Here is a 14,216-nt window from a genome sequence, read left to right as displayed (position 1 = left end):
TCTGATTACCACCATCTCTTCTTTCCTTTCCAGACAAGCTTCTTGGAATGGTAATCAATGAGTCCTCATATCCTCCCTGAGATTCATATCCCATCTCAGCTTTGTTCAACTCTCACGACTTCGTTAAAAGTTCATTAAGGCCTTCAACAAACGGAATATTGCCAACTCTAGAGGGTACTTGCTAGTCCCCCCAAATCCTCGCCCTTTCTCAATACTCTCAGCTCTTCTGCTTCTGTGATAGTCCTCTCTTTTTCCTCCCCCTTCTCTAATAGTTTTTTATCTTCTTCATGAATTTCTCAGCAGCCCATCATCCCTTCCACAGGAATGTTAATAAGATGATGCTGACGATGATGATAACCCACCCCAGTATGTACTGAGCTCTTATGCCAGGTTCTAGGCCAGGTAGTTGGAATGCATCATAACATTTAATTCTCATAAAAATCCATTTTTGGAATGTGGAAACTGAGAAATGTCAGGTTATTTGCCCAAGTTTAGGCAGCTATTCCATGGCAGAGGATTTAGGTATAGGTTTACTAAAGAGATTCATCTTTGGCCTGTTTCACAGTTCACTTTGCATCTTCTCCTTGAATCATTTTGGCTATTTTCATGGTCTTTCCCAACTGACATCTATTAAAAGGATTTTCCAATCTGTGTTTTCAACTCCTAATCAGACTTTCTCCTGAACTTGTCAATCTGGATATCCTCTACTGTATTAGTCAGGGTTTTTCAGAGAAACAGAACCTATAGGATAGATAGGTATATCAAAAAAATAAATTTATTATAGGAACTAGCTCATGTCTGATGGTAGTTGCAAGTTCAACAGACGATCTGCTGTCTGCATACTGGAGAACCAGGGAAACCAATGATGTAATTCAGTCTAAGCCCAAAGGCCAGCAAATCAGGAGGTTAGTGGTAAAAGTTCCAGTCTAAGTCCAAAAACCTGAGAACCAGGAGTGCTGATATCTGAGGGTAGGAGAAGATGGATGTCTCAGCTCAAGCAGAGACAGAGAGAGAGAATTTGCTCTTCTTTTGCTTTTTTGTTCTATTTAGGTACTCAAATAATTGGATGATGCCCACACACACTGGTGAGGGTGGATCTTCTTTGTGCAGTTTTCTGATTCAAATGTTAATCTCTTCTGAGACCCCTGCACAAACACATCCAGAAATAATGTTTTACCAGTGATCTGGGCATCCCATAGTCCAGTCGACACACAAAATTAACCATTCACTTAGAAACCTCATAGAACTCATAATATTCCCTCCTCTATGCCACCTGATCCTTCTGCCGTGTTCTGGGTCTTTGTGATTGAGATAGCTAGCTTCCACCCAGTTGTACAGGGGACACACAAAACATTTTTGACTCCTCCTCTCTCCTTTGCCCTTCACTTATCATAAAGCCTATTGATTTTATTTCCTGTTTCTAGAATCCAGCTTTACTTCTCACCCCAACTAGTAGTCTCAGGCTCAGGTTCTCATATCTTCTCTTTTGGTTATAGCAATGAATTCCTACAAAGTCTTCCTACTTTCATTTTATCTTTTTTTAAGTCAGTAAGCTTCACTTAAAGTGTCTTCCCTCTTCCATTCCTTCCCCCTAAAACACCCAAAACATAAACATGGCAATTTGGGTTATCTATTGCTATGTAACAATCCACATGAAAACTTGGAAGTCTAAGATAATTTATGATTATCTCTCCAATTCTGTGGGTTGATAAGGGGCAGTCCTCAGTTGGGGTATTTGATGCAGTTGCATTCAGATGGTGGTTTGGAATGGAGTCATCTAAAGGCCTGACTTAGCTAGATGTTCACAATAGCAATGCACAAGGTGGTTTTGGCTGGGAGCTCAGCTGGGATGACTGACCAGAGCACCTACATGTGGCATCTCCATGGGGTTTAGACTCTGACCGCATGGCAGTTTGCTTCTAAGAGGAGATATCATGTTCCAAGAGCAAGTATTCTGAGAGAACTAGGCAGAAGCTGCAGGACTTCTTAAGACCTCTTCTTAGAATGTCACTTCTGTTATCTTCCCTTAGCCAAGCAGTTGCTTAGGCCAGCCTAAACTCAAGAGGAGAAAAATTAAAGCCTACCTTTTAATGCAATGAGCAATACACATGTACAGAGAGGAAAGCCAGTGAGGCGATTATCTTGGAGACTATCTACCTCAATGACCATATCATTTTCATGTGTCTAACTCCTGAATTGCTCCCCAATCACTGGGACATGAAGTCTAAGCTTCCTACAGTACAATGCATAGACTTTCTAGGGTTTGCAACACTGACTTCCCCAACATCTTTTCCTTCCACTCCCAGCCCTCCGCATGTATTGCTTATACATCTCTCTATCCCGCCCCTGCCATAGACCTTCGTGGTTATTCCCTCTCCCCACCCACCCTAATATCCTTGCTAATCCTTCTTTTCTTAGTCAACTTCTATTTCATCCTTTAAGGCCACTTAGACACCACATCCTCCAGGAAGCTCTCCTGGAATCCCACCTTGGGTAGGGTGAGCCACTTTTGTGGCTTCTATTGCACCCTGAGTGCACTTATCATAATGCTTGTTATAATACTTGTGTTGATATTATACATTCATGTTTCTCTTTCCCTTCACACCCCTAGAGGGTTAGCCCCTTGAAGGCAGGAGCCATATCCCATCCATCTTTGTACCTTTGGTGCACTTTGGTGTGATAGCTTTGCAACATGTCAACTTACCTAGACAGAACTACACTTCCCAGAATTCCCTCCCCTGCATGTTTCTGGTTAGAGGGAGCCACAAAAGAGCCTCCTGTGGGACATGTGAAGGTTGGAGGTGAAGCAGCAGCCTTTTTTGTAGCTCACACATATGCTGCTTGTTGCTGGTGTGGGACAGCAGGCCCCTTGTTGTCCTGCTTCGGCCTCTTGGCTCCTGTGATGAAGGGCACAAGCTCTTCCTGTAGGACACCCATACCATCAAAGTCAGAGGCAGCAAGAATTGGCATGAGTCTCAGTCCATCCTCATGGGTTCCAGCTTGTGCCCATGGGCTCCATCTTGTCCTTGCTTCCCCACTGCCTGCCTTGTGGACAATGGCCTTACAGAGATTGCTTAGCAAGAACTCATCATTTTGTAAGGTACAAATCCCCGTAACAAAGATACACACACACACACACATAGGTATATATGTATATGTGTGTGTATAAGTGTGTGTCTGTGTATTTGACATGCATACATAAAACATATATTACCTCCTAGTGATTCTGCTCCTGATTGAACTATGACTGACATAGATGAGAGGGTTTATCAGGGAAAATTTGAGACATGTCAAAAACAATGACAAATCACCTGCTTTTTAAATAATAGTTGCATAATAATATTACAACTAATCATATCTCCATGCCGTCTCTTCACCATCCCACAGGACAGGGTTCAAGGCTGGGTTGGAGGCTGGCTCTATCACTTTCTAGCTATGTTCGTTGGGCAAACTCCAAACCTCAGTTTCATCATCTGTAAAATGTAAGAAACAATTGTGTCTACCTCATGGGTTCATGGAGGATTAGAGATAATACACTTGAAATTCTTAGTATGTACCTAACATGTAATTAATGTTTAAGCCAAGTTGGCTAATATTAATTGTATAAAATACATAACTACTTGCAGATAGCGCATTTGTCCCTATAATAATTTATATTCCATCCACGTACATTTACACAATAATTCAGAAACTGCATTTGTGTTACTGAAGTGCAGAGATTATAGTACACTTCAGAGGTCATGAGTATAAATAGTGTTATACTGTTTCTAATCATTTATGGGTTAAAATGTTTATAATAATAACATATCTCAAAAATTAATAAAAGTATAAGATTAAAATTATGTAGTCTACTTGCTTGTATTGATGGCATAAACCCAGAATGATGTAACTCCTTCATTCCTTTGGCTCTTTCAGAGATCTTCCTTCAGCCTGAGAGTTTTAAACTCTTCCTTCTTTAAAAACTGAATCAGGTCGGGTGTGGTGGTGGCTCATCCCTGTAATCCCAGCACTTTGAAAGGCAGACGTGGGTGGATCACTTGAGGTCAGGAGTTCAAGATCAGCCTGGCCAATATGGTGAAACCCTGTCTCTACTAAAAATACAGAACAATTAGCTGGGCATGGTGGCGCATGCCTGTAATCCCAGCTACTCTGGAGGCTGAGGCAGAAGGGTCACTTGAAGGCAGGAGGCAGAGGCTGCAGTGAGCTGAGATCATGCTACTGCACTCCAGCCTGGGTGACAGAGGGAGAGTCCATCTCAAACAAACAACAACCACAAAAAACAAGCCTGAATCTATCTATATATTTGAAACAGCTTTATAAATTCTAAATCATACATTTGACTGTCCTTTTCACTTTATCTTTTTAGAGTCATTTCAGAAGGTAGGCGTAGCCATGGCATTTAGAACCGGTTTTAATATGGATCCATCTAGAAGGCTTCCAAGATCCCACTAAAATCTTAACAAAATGAGGAAATGAAGACAGTTTTTAGAAGTCCCATTGGCTCTCAGGGACAGGGCTTGCAGGAATGTGCAAGACAGAGGGTGAGAGAATGACTTAGGATGATGTGACTTTTCTATTCATTTTGCCTTTTGGAACATTTAATTTTTCTGAGCTCTCTTTGTTTATGAATTGAAAATGCTTTTGTTTATTAAGTTAGTTAAATTATTTTAAGAACATAAACAATGCGAGATAAGGGACTCAAACATTGTGAGCCTCTCTGTCTCTCTCTGTGCTAACAAACGGTTGGTGTCATAATAAAACAAGTATATTTCTAAATAAGGCAAAAACGCCCGGGTCCTGTGTGATGAAGCAAGAAGCCAGACAGAGCTTCCTACTGTTTCTCCTGCCCCTGACGCACACTGGGACCCTCCGAAACCCAGCGTTATATGACAGAGACCAAAAGTTAGTTCCTAGACAACAATGGACAATGTCTTGATATTTGCTTATCACCCCTCAGCGACTGGGTAAGGCTCTAGATTGTGAGAACTCAAAGCAGAGCTTTCCCATATCTGCCTTAGACCGTAACAGTCTGGATATATACATGTTCTTACCCTACTACCCTATACATGTCTTGAGAGCAAACCACAGCCTATTCCCACTTGTCATATAGGAGGCATTAAAAATCAATTATATTCTATAGAATAGAGAAACAATTTGAATTTTTTCACAAATTAAACTTCAGTTCAAATATAATGTTATATACTTCAAATATTGAGATTAAGCAAACTAAAGCCTCACCCAGTCCTTTTTCAGTACCCTTAAATGAGTTTCTGGGAGGCTCCAGAAACTTGTCTTAAAGATAAAGGATGAGATAAAAATGTTTGCATTTCTAAATGCTGTTTCCTGAGGAACTCAATGTAATAGGGTTCAAGAAGATGGGGAGTATATCTTGAGTCACAGACAGAACATGTTCGTTGTCAGTGTTGGGCTCAGCATGTGACTGACGGGTGCTGATCCTGGTTCTTACAGTCCCCAGATTCTGAGAGCCACCTGGCACAAGGGACATCCTCCTACGCTGCAGATGGCCAAGGGCAGGTCAGAGGGCCTGATGTGCTCTTGACTCTTTCTTGCCTCTATCTCCAGCCTTCCCATACATGGGGTTCCTTCCATTACCTGTATCACCACAGCGCCTATGAATTCCCAGTAAGCTTTCTGTTTAAAATGTAGACACACTCAACTTCTAGGAGCTCATGGAAGATGGGTGGGTATACATTTTTAGGAATGAGAACGGAACTAGTATTTCAGTTCCTATCCTGAAGCATGCATCATCCTCAAATTGAAAAGAAAGTGGATAAAGTTAGAACATGTTCACTGTCTTTGAGGAACTGATGGTCTCATGGAAAGACAGCACGTCCTATCTTGAACTGTGGATTTGTCTTGAGAGCAAATGTGATGTCTCTCAAGGGGCAAGAGTAGGGTTCTCATAATGCCTAGAATCATTGATCATTGTGATCATGTGATCATGATGCACAAAACAGTCTGGACTGTTCTTCTTAAGTTTCAAGTAAATTTCAAAGATACAAGGAAACTCATGTGTCATGATCTCGAAAATAAAATTTGGAGACGAAGAATGATTGCTTTCTGCTCTTAGAGGAGGAACAGGTGACAGGAAGCAATGTCACTGGAAGTGGGGTTTCCTCTTTTGTGAAATCCACATACTGCCATTTGTTTCCTGTGTTTTGTCAGTAGCTTGTGGAGGAGAATGAGCGGAGGTATGCTTTATTGCATCTGAGCCACAACTTTATGAAGACACAGCTGTGTTCTTGCTGTTCACCTTTCATTATTACTTCCAAGGAGTTCACTGCTGGCTATGATACATCACAACATTGATAACAGATGCAACCTCTGACAAGTTTAGTTGTAGCCAGTGCGACCGGCATTCTAGATGGTTTGATTTGTGTCCATAGCTTCTTGTTTGGATGATAGATTATACAGACACCCAATACGTAGTTAGAGAGCTCACTTTTTTCACATGATTTCAGTTGGGTGATTTTGTTAATGAGTATTCAGTTTTTCACACATAAACTCCCAGTATGAAGCTACTCCACGTTTATTGCTTTGCATGGTACTACAAAACTGCATTTGTTGTGCTTTCTCAGTTTTTAATCAGAAACCCTTCTTTGAGACATAAACATTGCATGTTTTCACTCCGTTTTAAAAAACAAATTAAGCAGATACTCATTTATGAAGGTACTTCAGGTAAAAGACAGGAAAGGCTCCCAAAAGGGATGTGTGGGGGCCACTTTTGAGGGCTGTCTTTCATGTCCATCTCAGCCATCCCTCAGGAATTTCTATTTTCTTTCTGATGCTGCCCAAGTGGCAATCCCACCCTGTCCCCTGTCCCTGACCTTGGACATGGGGAGCAGCACTGTCCCAGGGAGGGGCAGACAGAAGAAGGGAAGATGGTGAGCCCAGTCACTCCTCAGCCCCATGGGGTTTCCTCAGCAACATCTCACCCCACACTATCCTCTCTCCTTGCTCCTCTGCTCCAGAGAGGATGGTTTCCATGTGCTGCTTCTCTGCCATCTTTCTTTCCTCTTATTTCTTTCATTATGAAACCAAAGTGCTAGAGGGATCGGGGACTATGGGGGACCCACGAAATCCCATGTTCATGAAGATGGAAGAGAATGCTGGTGGGAGGGGGGCTGAGGCCTACAGAGATGGGCATGGAAAGCTGCTGCCTTAGTCATCTGAGGCTGCTCTAACAGGATACCACACACTGGGTGGCTAATAAGCAACAGATGTTTATTCCCACAGTTCTGGAGGCTGGGAAGTCCAAGAGCAAGGCACCAGCAGATCCAACATCTGGTGAGGGTCTGTTTCCTGGTTTGTATAGAAGGTGCCTTCTCCCTGTGTCCTCATATGGTGGGAAGGGCAAGGCAGCTCTCTGGGGCCTCTTTTATAAGGGCACTGATCCCACTCATGAGGACTTTCACGCCCTAATCATTTCCCAAAGACCCCACCTCCTAATACCATCACATTCAGACTGCAGCAGCCTCCTCTTCATTCTCAAAACCTCCCTCAGTAACAACCTTCGTTTTGAAAGGATTTCAAGGCAGAGATTCTGATACCTACTGGAGCTTTTATCCTGTTTTTCAGAGGTTTGAGAGGGTTGACAACAGCTGTGGCTGGAATAAGAGGAGTTAATGGTAATAGAAAGGAAGTTGACACCTGAGGAGGAGAGTTGGGGTCACAGGATAAAGTGCCTCCAAGGTTTCTATCAGTGGGAAAGCTGACTGGCTAACCCAGGCTGCTTGGAACCCCCTGTCTATGCCATTCTGCCTTCCTCGAAACTTGGCGGGTCCTCATCCAGACTCCATTCCTGCATTGCCTCTCCTGGTCTCCATTAAGATGCAGCCTTCCCGAGGACAAGGGAACTGCTGGGTGACTTAGACAGTGAGGCCCTTTGCTGCTCATCACAACCAGCATCTCTGGAACCACAGAAACGCAGCCTGGGATCAGGCGGAGGCAGACATTACTTATGGATGAAGGCAAGGGGTAGGGAGAGGGTCTACGTGTAAAACTGACACCTAACCACCACACAGGACTATCCCAGTCAGGATAAAAGGGGAGGCTATTTAAGCATCAGAACGTGCTCCCTAGACCCCAGAGCCTGCCCAGAATGTCGGGGGCCGCCACCTGCTTGCCTGCGAGGCCTCCATGCTCTCGGGTGCTCATGTTCCCATCTGCTTGCTGCAGCACTAATGAAAAAACTCGACTGCCAGGCATGCTTGGAGGAATAACTCATGAAACAGATTGTAAAGCCTGGGCCCATGACTTGCTCTTTTGGGACTTGGCACTTACGTCTGTTTTTCCATTTGCACAGACTGAGCAGGAGGCCAGGCCTCCCCGCCCGGGCCTTGGGAGCGAGGCGCCTCTCCTCTGTCCGCCAGTTCTCCCACTCGGCCCCCACACCCCCAGGGGGAGATGCAGGGGAGCTGTGCTGACGCCGAGGCCGCGCCTGCTCCACATTCCAAGCGGGACACGGCCTGAGTCCCGCGGGCCCTGCCCGGAGGCCCCTGGGTGTGAATCTGTTTCTCCCCACTCGCCGGCTCCCGCGCCGCCTTCAGGCTTTTTTTCTCGCTCTCTCGCCATTCCCCGGGCAGCGTCTGCGATTCAGTGCGCGGACATTTCCGGCTGGCGGGGGATGGGACGGCGGCCAGCCCGTTCCCGTTCCCGTTCCCGTTCCCGCCCGGCTGCAGGCGCAGCTGCGATGACTTCATGACTCTGCAATGGCCGCGGGGCCGGGAAACAGGGCCGGGATTGTATTAACGGGCTGGAAAGTAGCAAGTGTGAAAGACACCCGTGGCAGACTCCACCTCCTGCCTTACTAAAAATTGCTCTTATCTCCGGCAAAAACTCCCTGAGTTGCTTTTCCCCCTCCTGGCAGCCCTGGAAGGAAGGCCGCTGTGGAAAACGTGTCCTCCTCAGGCCTGAGTCCCCTGGGCCCTCCTCAGCCAGGATCAATGTAGAGGGAATGCCAAATACTCAACCGCCTTTAGGTGGGATTTTAGGTTTCAGGGGAAATAATGAAATTTTGCATTCGAATCTGAAAATGAGTGTGTCAGCCTGTGCGTGGTTGGGTGAAGAAATGGCCCTGTTTCTCCCATTAGCTTGTCCTACCACCCCGGGGAGAGCCTGACCCAGTGAGGTGGCCACAAGACCCTAAGAGTCTTGCTCCACTGAGGTCCAGATGGCGGAGAACCGAGACCCAGGCACCACGTGACTTGGTTGTCAAGATGCCTGACATTTCAGTGTGGTGACAATGGACCGGGCGTGCCTGGGTGAGAGGAACATGTGGACGTGGATTGTCAGATATGACTATGTGCATGGTGTTGTTGCTTGTGATGGCGGAAAATTGGAGCAACCTAAATGTCTATCAACAGGAAATCAAACAGGGAATAAGTAGAGTGTGCTGTATTTATAGGATGGAATTGTATACAGCAGTTAAAATAAATGAAAGTGATCTAGTTGAACTGGCCTGGGATAAGGCTCAAAAAAAAAAAAAATGTGCAATTTGCAGAATGAAACGGCAGTATGAAACCATTTATGTAAGAAAAGAATGAGGGCAAGAGAGAGAGAAAGAATAAAAGAAAAACAAGAAAAACCCTCATGAAACAATACTGTTTTCTGTGCTGCACTATAGGCTATATATAAAAGGACTGCAAGCCTAAATCCCCAAACCCCAGACTATCCAAGGGGAGGGTTCAGAGGGATAGAAATTGGAGAATGTGGTCAAAAGGCATTTTTGAGTAAATGTCCTAATATTTCAGAAAGAGAGTGAATTCAGTTATTTCTTATGTAATTAAAAATTCATTACAAAATAGGGGAAAATGAGGAGTTAGTGGTTTACAAACTTCGTCCATCCAGATTGAGCAGATGTGGAGCTTTGCCATTGACTTATTTGTGAGTAATTAGTGGTTTCAGTTTTTTTTTCTTTTCTTTTGCTGAGATGTAGCAAATTGATATAATTAAAAGGGTGAGACAAGGTATGTGTGAGTGTGTGTTCATAAATCAACAGGTGACTGTGTTAAGTAACCCTCAAGAGAGTCCTTTTCCAAGTAGTTAGTCTGTCATACGTGGCCTTGCTGAGCTGCAGGGTCATCATCCTGTCAGGCCAAACACGGGGCTGCAGCATTTATTGCTCTAATTGTGCTGTTTAGAAACGGGTGGGGCACAAGGGCTAGGGAGCCCTGATCTGTTTCTTGGAGTCCTGCCATCTCCCTTTGTACCTTCCAGTTGGAAAATCTCGCAGGTAGACATCAATTAGCAATGCAAACACCATGTTGGAAATTCACTTTATTTGGGGGCTTGTGGGGGGCCTCAGGTAAGTGAATAATGTAGCTAAGCATTCTGCAAACCCATAGGTAGTAATTACTATAGACAGAGATTTTGAAATATGGATGAAGCTTGTGTGTGTGTGTGTGTGTGTGTGTGTGTGTGTGTGTAGAATAATACAAAATTTTAAAATTATTTTAAAAACATTCTTTTATTGAAGGAGAACATTTCAACTTAGAAAATAAATTATAAACTTATTAGGAAATAGCTTGCTTATTATGTTTTAGAATCAGTATGATTAATACTAGTTGTTTTCAAAATAATCTTTTCCCTAACTGTAATAGTTATATTCTCATTGTAGAAAACTCAGTAGTTAAAGTATAAACAACACAATTAAAAGCAAACAAAAATGAAGCAGTAGCTAACTCCTGATGGTTGAATTATGGATGTTTTCTTTTAGACTTTTCTATTATTAATATAACAAAATCTCCATCCTACTGGCGATATTACTTTGTAGTCTGTTTTTATCATACTGTTAATATCTGAGAGGCCACCAATCCAGAAGTTTTCCTGTACCCTGTTCTAGTCAGTTTCCTACCCACCCCAGGCATGGGTGGCCACTGGTCTGATTTTTATCACTATCGTGTTGCCTTTTTCAGAACGTGATATGAATGGCATCATACAGTATGTAGCCCTTTGTGACAAGCTTCTTTCATTTATCATAATGCTTTTGAGAGTCTTCTATGTTGTTTCAAATATCAGAAGTTCTTTTATTGCTGAATATTGTATGGGCATATTACAATTTGTTTATCATTTGCGGGGATTTGCTGAACATTTAGATCTAGTCTGTGGGTCAAAGTCTGTCACCTGTTTTGGAATACTCTTGGACATTATTTCTTCAAATAATGCTCTGCCCCATCTCAGCCTGTCCTCTCCTTCTGGGACTTAAGTTGCAGCTGCGCTAGGGAGCATTTGATTGGGTTCCCTATATCTCTTATGTTCTATTTTGTTCTTTTCATTTTTTTCTCTTGGTGCATCAGTTGGATCTTTTCTGTAGATTTCAACTACACTGTGTTTTTTCTTTCAGATCCTTGAATATTTCTGATGCTATTGCTATGAGGCTGGTGCAAATAGAATCTGAAACTTTACTTCCATCCCTTTTTTTGCCTAGTTAATTCTTAGTCATCATCTAGATTTTGCTTCCCCAGGAATGCCTTCTCTGACCTCCAAGATGAAGCCAGATGACAGCCCCTCAAAGTACTAAGCCTCTTTCCTCTTGAACACTAACCAAAGTTGCAGAATGTGTCTGCGTTCCTCTCTAGACCGTAAGTTTTACAGGGCAGATGTTGGTCTACTTTTCGTTTATTGTTGTTTCCCCATCTGTAGCCTGGTTCCTGAAACATAGTAAGATCCTAATATTTTTGAAATGTTCCCCCTTCAGGTAGTTGGGGGTCGGCCTCCTGAGATTCTTGAGGTAACCTCATCATAGCTCTGGGTATCTCATCTATGCCTTTGCACCAAGCATCCCACGCTTGGTGATGGTCTTCACAGAAATGTCTACTGCGTATGGCCTCAGTTGACTTCAGAGATGGAAGATCAAACCACTGCAAGAAGGGCATGATCAGAGACATTTCTGCCATAGTATGGTTAGAATACCAAGCTGAAAACAGAACATAGGCTCGATCATAACTGTAGTGGACAACCCTCAGACTCATGGGGAACTGTTGGCTCTTTTGGCTGAATTCTTGGTTATAAACTTCTAATTTTGCGGTTGACCTAGAAATTCTCATTTCTGGGAAATGACTGAGCCAATTCTCTATTCTCCTAGTTTGCAAAGGAGCTTCTGTTGTTTCCGACTAACATTAACTTGCCACACTGGCTTACTTTCACTCTTATTCTCTAGGGAAAGAAGGTTCTTCTCTCCTCTCCTCTCCTCCCCTCCCCTCCCCTCCCCTCCCCTCTCCTCCCCTTTCCTTTCCTTTCTCTCCCCTTCCCTTCCCTTTCCTTCCTTCCTTCTTTTTTCCTTTTCCTTTCCCCTTTCTTTCTATATGTTCTTCCCTGAGGAAGACAAAAATTTGTAACTTCCTTTCCCTGAGGAAGACAAAAATACATAACTGCATACAGTATAATTAGAATTTCAACCAAAGGAGCCTCATTAATGCACTTCAGAGGACATTCATTTTGCACTGGGCAAGTAGATGAGTTCAGTGTCCTATATAATATATCACAATGCACAGGACATTTTTCTGGAACAAATGTATATAGAAATCTATGAATCTGTAGATAATAGCAGTAGTAAGAAGATCTAAATGAGAATATAGGTACTATCTCATTTAATCCTCATATGTATCAGAACATAAGGCATTGTTACTAATTTATAGAGACATGAATTTAAGTACAAGGACTGTAAGTTGCAGGCGTCAACTAATGGTGAAACTGGGAAAGATGCTCAGTGCAGAACCCCTGCATAAGACTAAGATGAGAGGAAAAACATGAAGGCTATAGATAGTGCTTCTTTAATTTACATTCACTCTTGTTTTTAGGGAAATTGTACTTTCAGCAAATTTAACTAGCTAATGCATGGTTCTGATCAAATTTTCAACCTCCACTACCTGAAACCTTCCAGTAGCTCTTTATTGTCTAACCAAAGCCAAGCAAGTTTGCATGTCATGAGTTTTCCCAGAAACTTCTCATCGTTTTCTACATGCCCTGGCACATTGAGAATTTCAAAAGGGGTTAGTTTATCAAACTTATTTTCCTACAGAGCATCTTTTCTCCTGGAGCATCTTTCAGTTTCCCAGTGATCTTGGGAAATGCAACATAGAAAATAAAATTTAAGTATCTAAGTCTTGTTCTTCGTTTCTTAGTTTATACCTTTCTGGCCATCTCAAAGTTTTGCAAGGGCCAGATAGGGAATGTAAATGAAAGAAGCCAGGAGAAATGAAATGATGGGTGATAATTTCCTTCCATAGTAAGAGGAGGGGAGTGGCCTACTAGAAAGTATTATGCTTGTTGAAAGGAGAGAACTGCTGAATGTCATGTGAAATACAGCCTCAGAATTGCCAGGCAGTTTGATACTCTAAGTGAATTTGGAAACTTGAATTTTGATCTATACTATCATTACTTTTAAAGGATGGCAACTAGTTCAGATTTAAAACTGTCTGCGGGTGAACACTGTGTGAGCCAAGCATGACCCGTCTACAAGCTGAATTTGGCTTAAAGACAGCCAGTTTGTGACTTTTCTACATGATGGTATCTTGGCTACTTTTTCCTGCTTTATCTCTAAAATGACACAAAATTGTTGAATATAAACTTCTTATTTTAGGGAGAAGTATACCAATTTTTTCTATTCATTTTTCAGGGTAAATGTCTGTCACACACCCACCCCTTTCTATATATACATGTATGCAAATATAAACCAGTCACACCCATTTTTTTTCTAATGGAATTTTATTTTATTTTTTTATTATTGAAATTTTTTTTCTTTTTTATTATACTTTAAGTTCTAGGGTACATATGCACAACGTGCAGGTTTGTTACATATGTATACATATGCCATGTTGGTGTGCTGCACCCATTAACTCGTCATTTACATTAAGTATATCTCCTAATGCTATCCTTCCCCCCTCCCCCACCCCACAACAGGCCCCGGTGTGTGATATTCTCCTTCCTGTGTCCAAGTGTTCTCATTGTTCAATTCCCACCTATGAGTGAGAACATGCGGTGTTTGGTTTTCTGTTCTTGTGATAGTTTGCTGAGAATGATGGTTTCCAGCTGCATCCATGTCCCTACAAAGGACATGAACTCATCCTTTTTTATGGCTGCATAGTATTCCATGGTGTATATGTGCCACATTTTCTTAATCCAGTCTGTCATTGATGGACATTTGGGTTGGTTCCAAGTCTTTGCTATTGTGAATAGTGCCACAATAAACATAC

General features: G+C 42.7%; 1 long non-coding RNA gene across 1 annotated transcript; it reads right to left on the bottom strand.

The window, feature by feature from the left end:
- Positions 1-543: 543 nt before the first annotated feature.
- LINC02872 (long intergenic non-protein coding RNA 2872) lies at positions 544-8,472 on the bottom strand. Its single transcript, XR_014485060.1, has 2 exons — positions 8,305-8,472; positions 544-741 (listed from the first exon to the last, which is right to left on the bottom strand). It is a non-coding gene; the product is annotated as a long intergenic non-protein coding RNA 2872 (long non-coding RNA).
- Positions 8,473-14,216: the final 5,744 nt, after the last annotated feature.

The sequence above is a fragment of the Rhinopithecus bieti genome, unplaced genomic scaffold, assembly GCF_001698545.2.
Source record: "Rhinopithecus bieti isolate Rb0 unplaced genomic scaffold, ASM169854v2 scaffold_57045, whole genome shotgun sequence".
In the NCBI taxonomy this organism is placed as follows: domain Eukaryota; kingdom Metazoa; phylum Chordata; class Mammalia; order Primates; family Cercopithecidae; genus Rhinopithecus; species Rhinopithecus bieti.
Note: the sequence above shows the minus strand (reverse complement) of the source record. Positions and strands in the feature narration are given on the sequence as shown.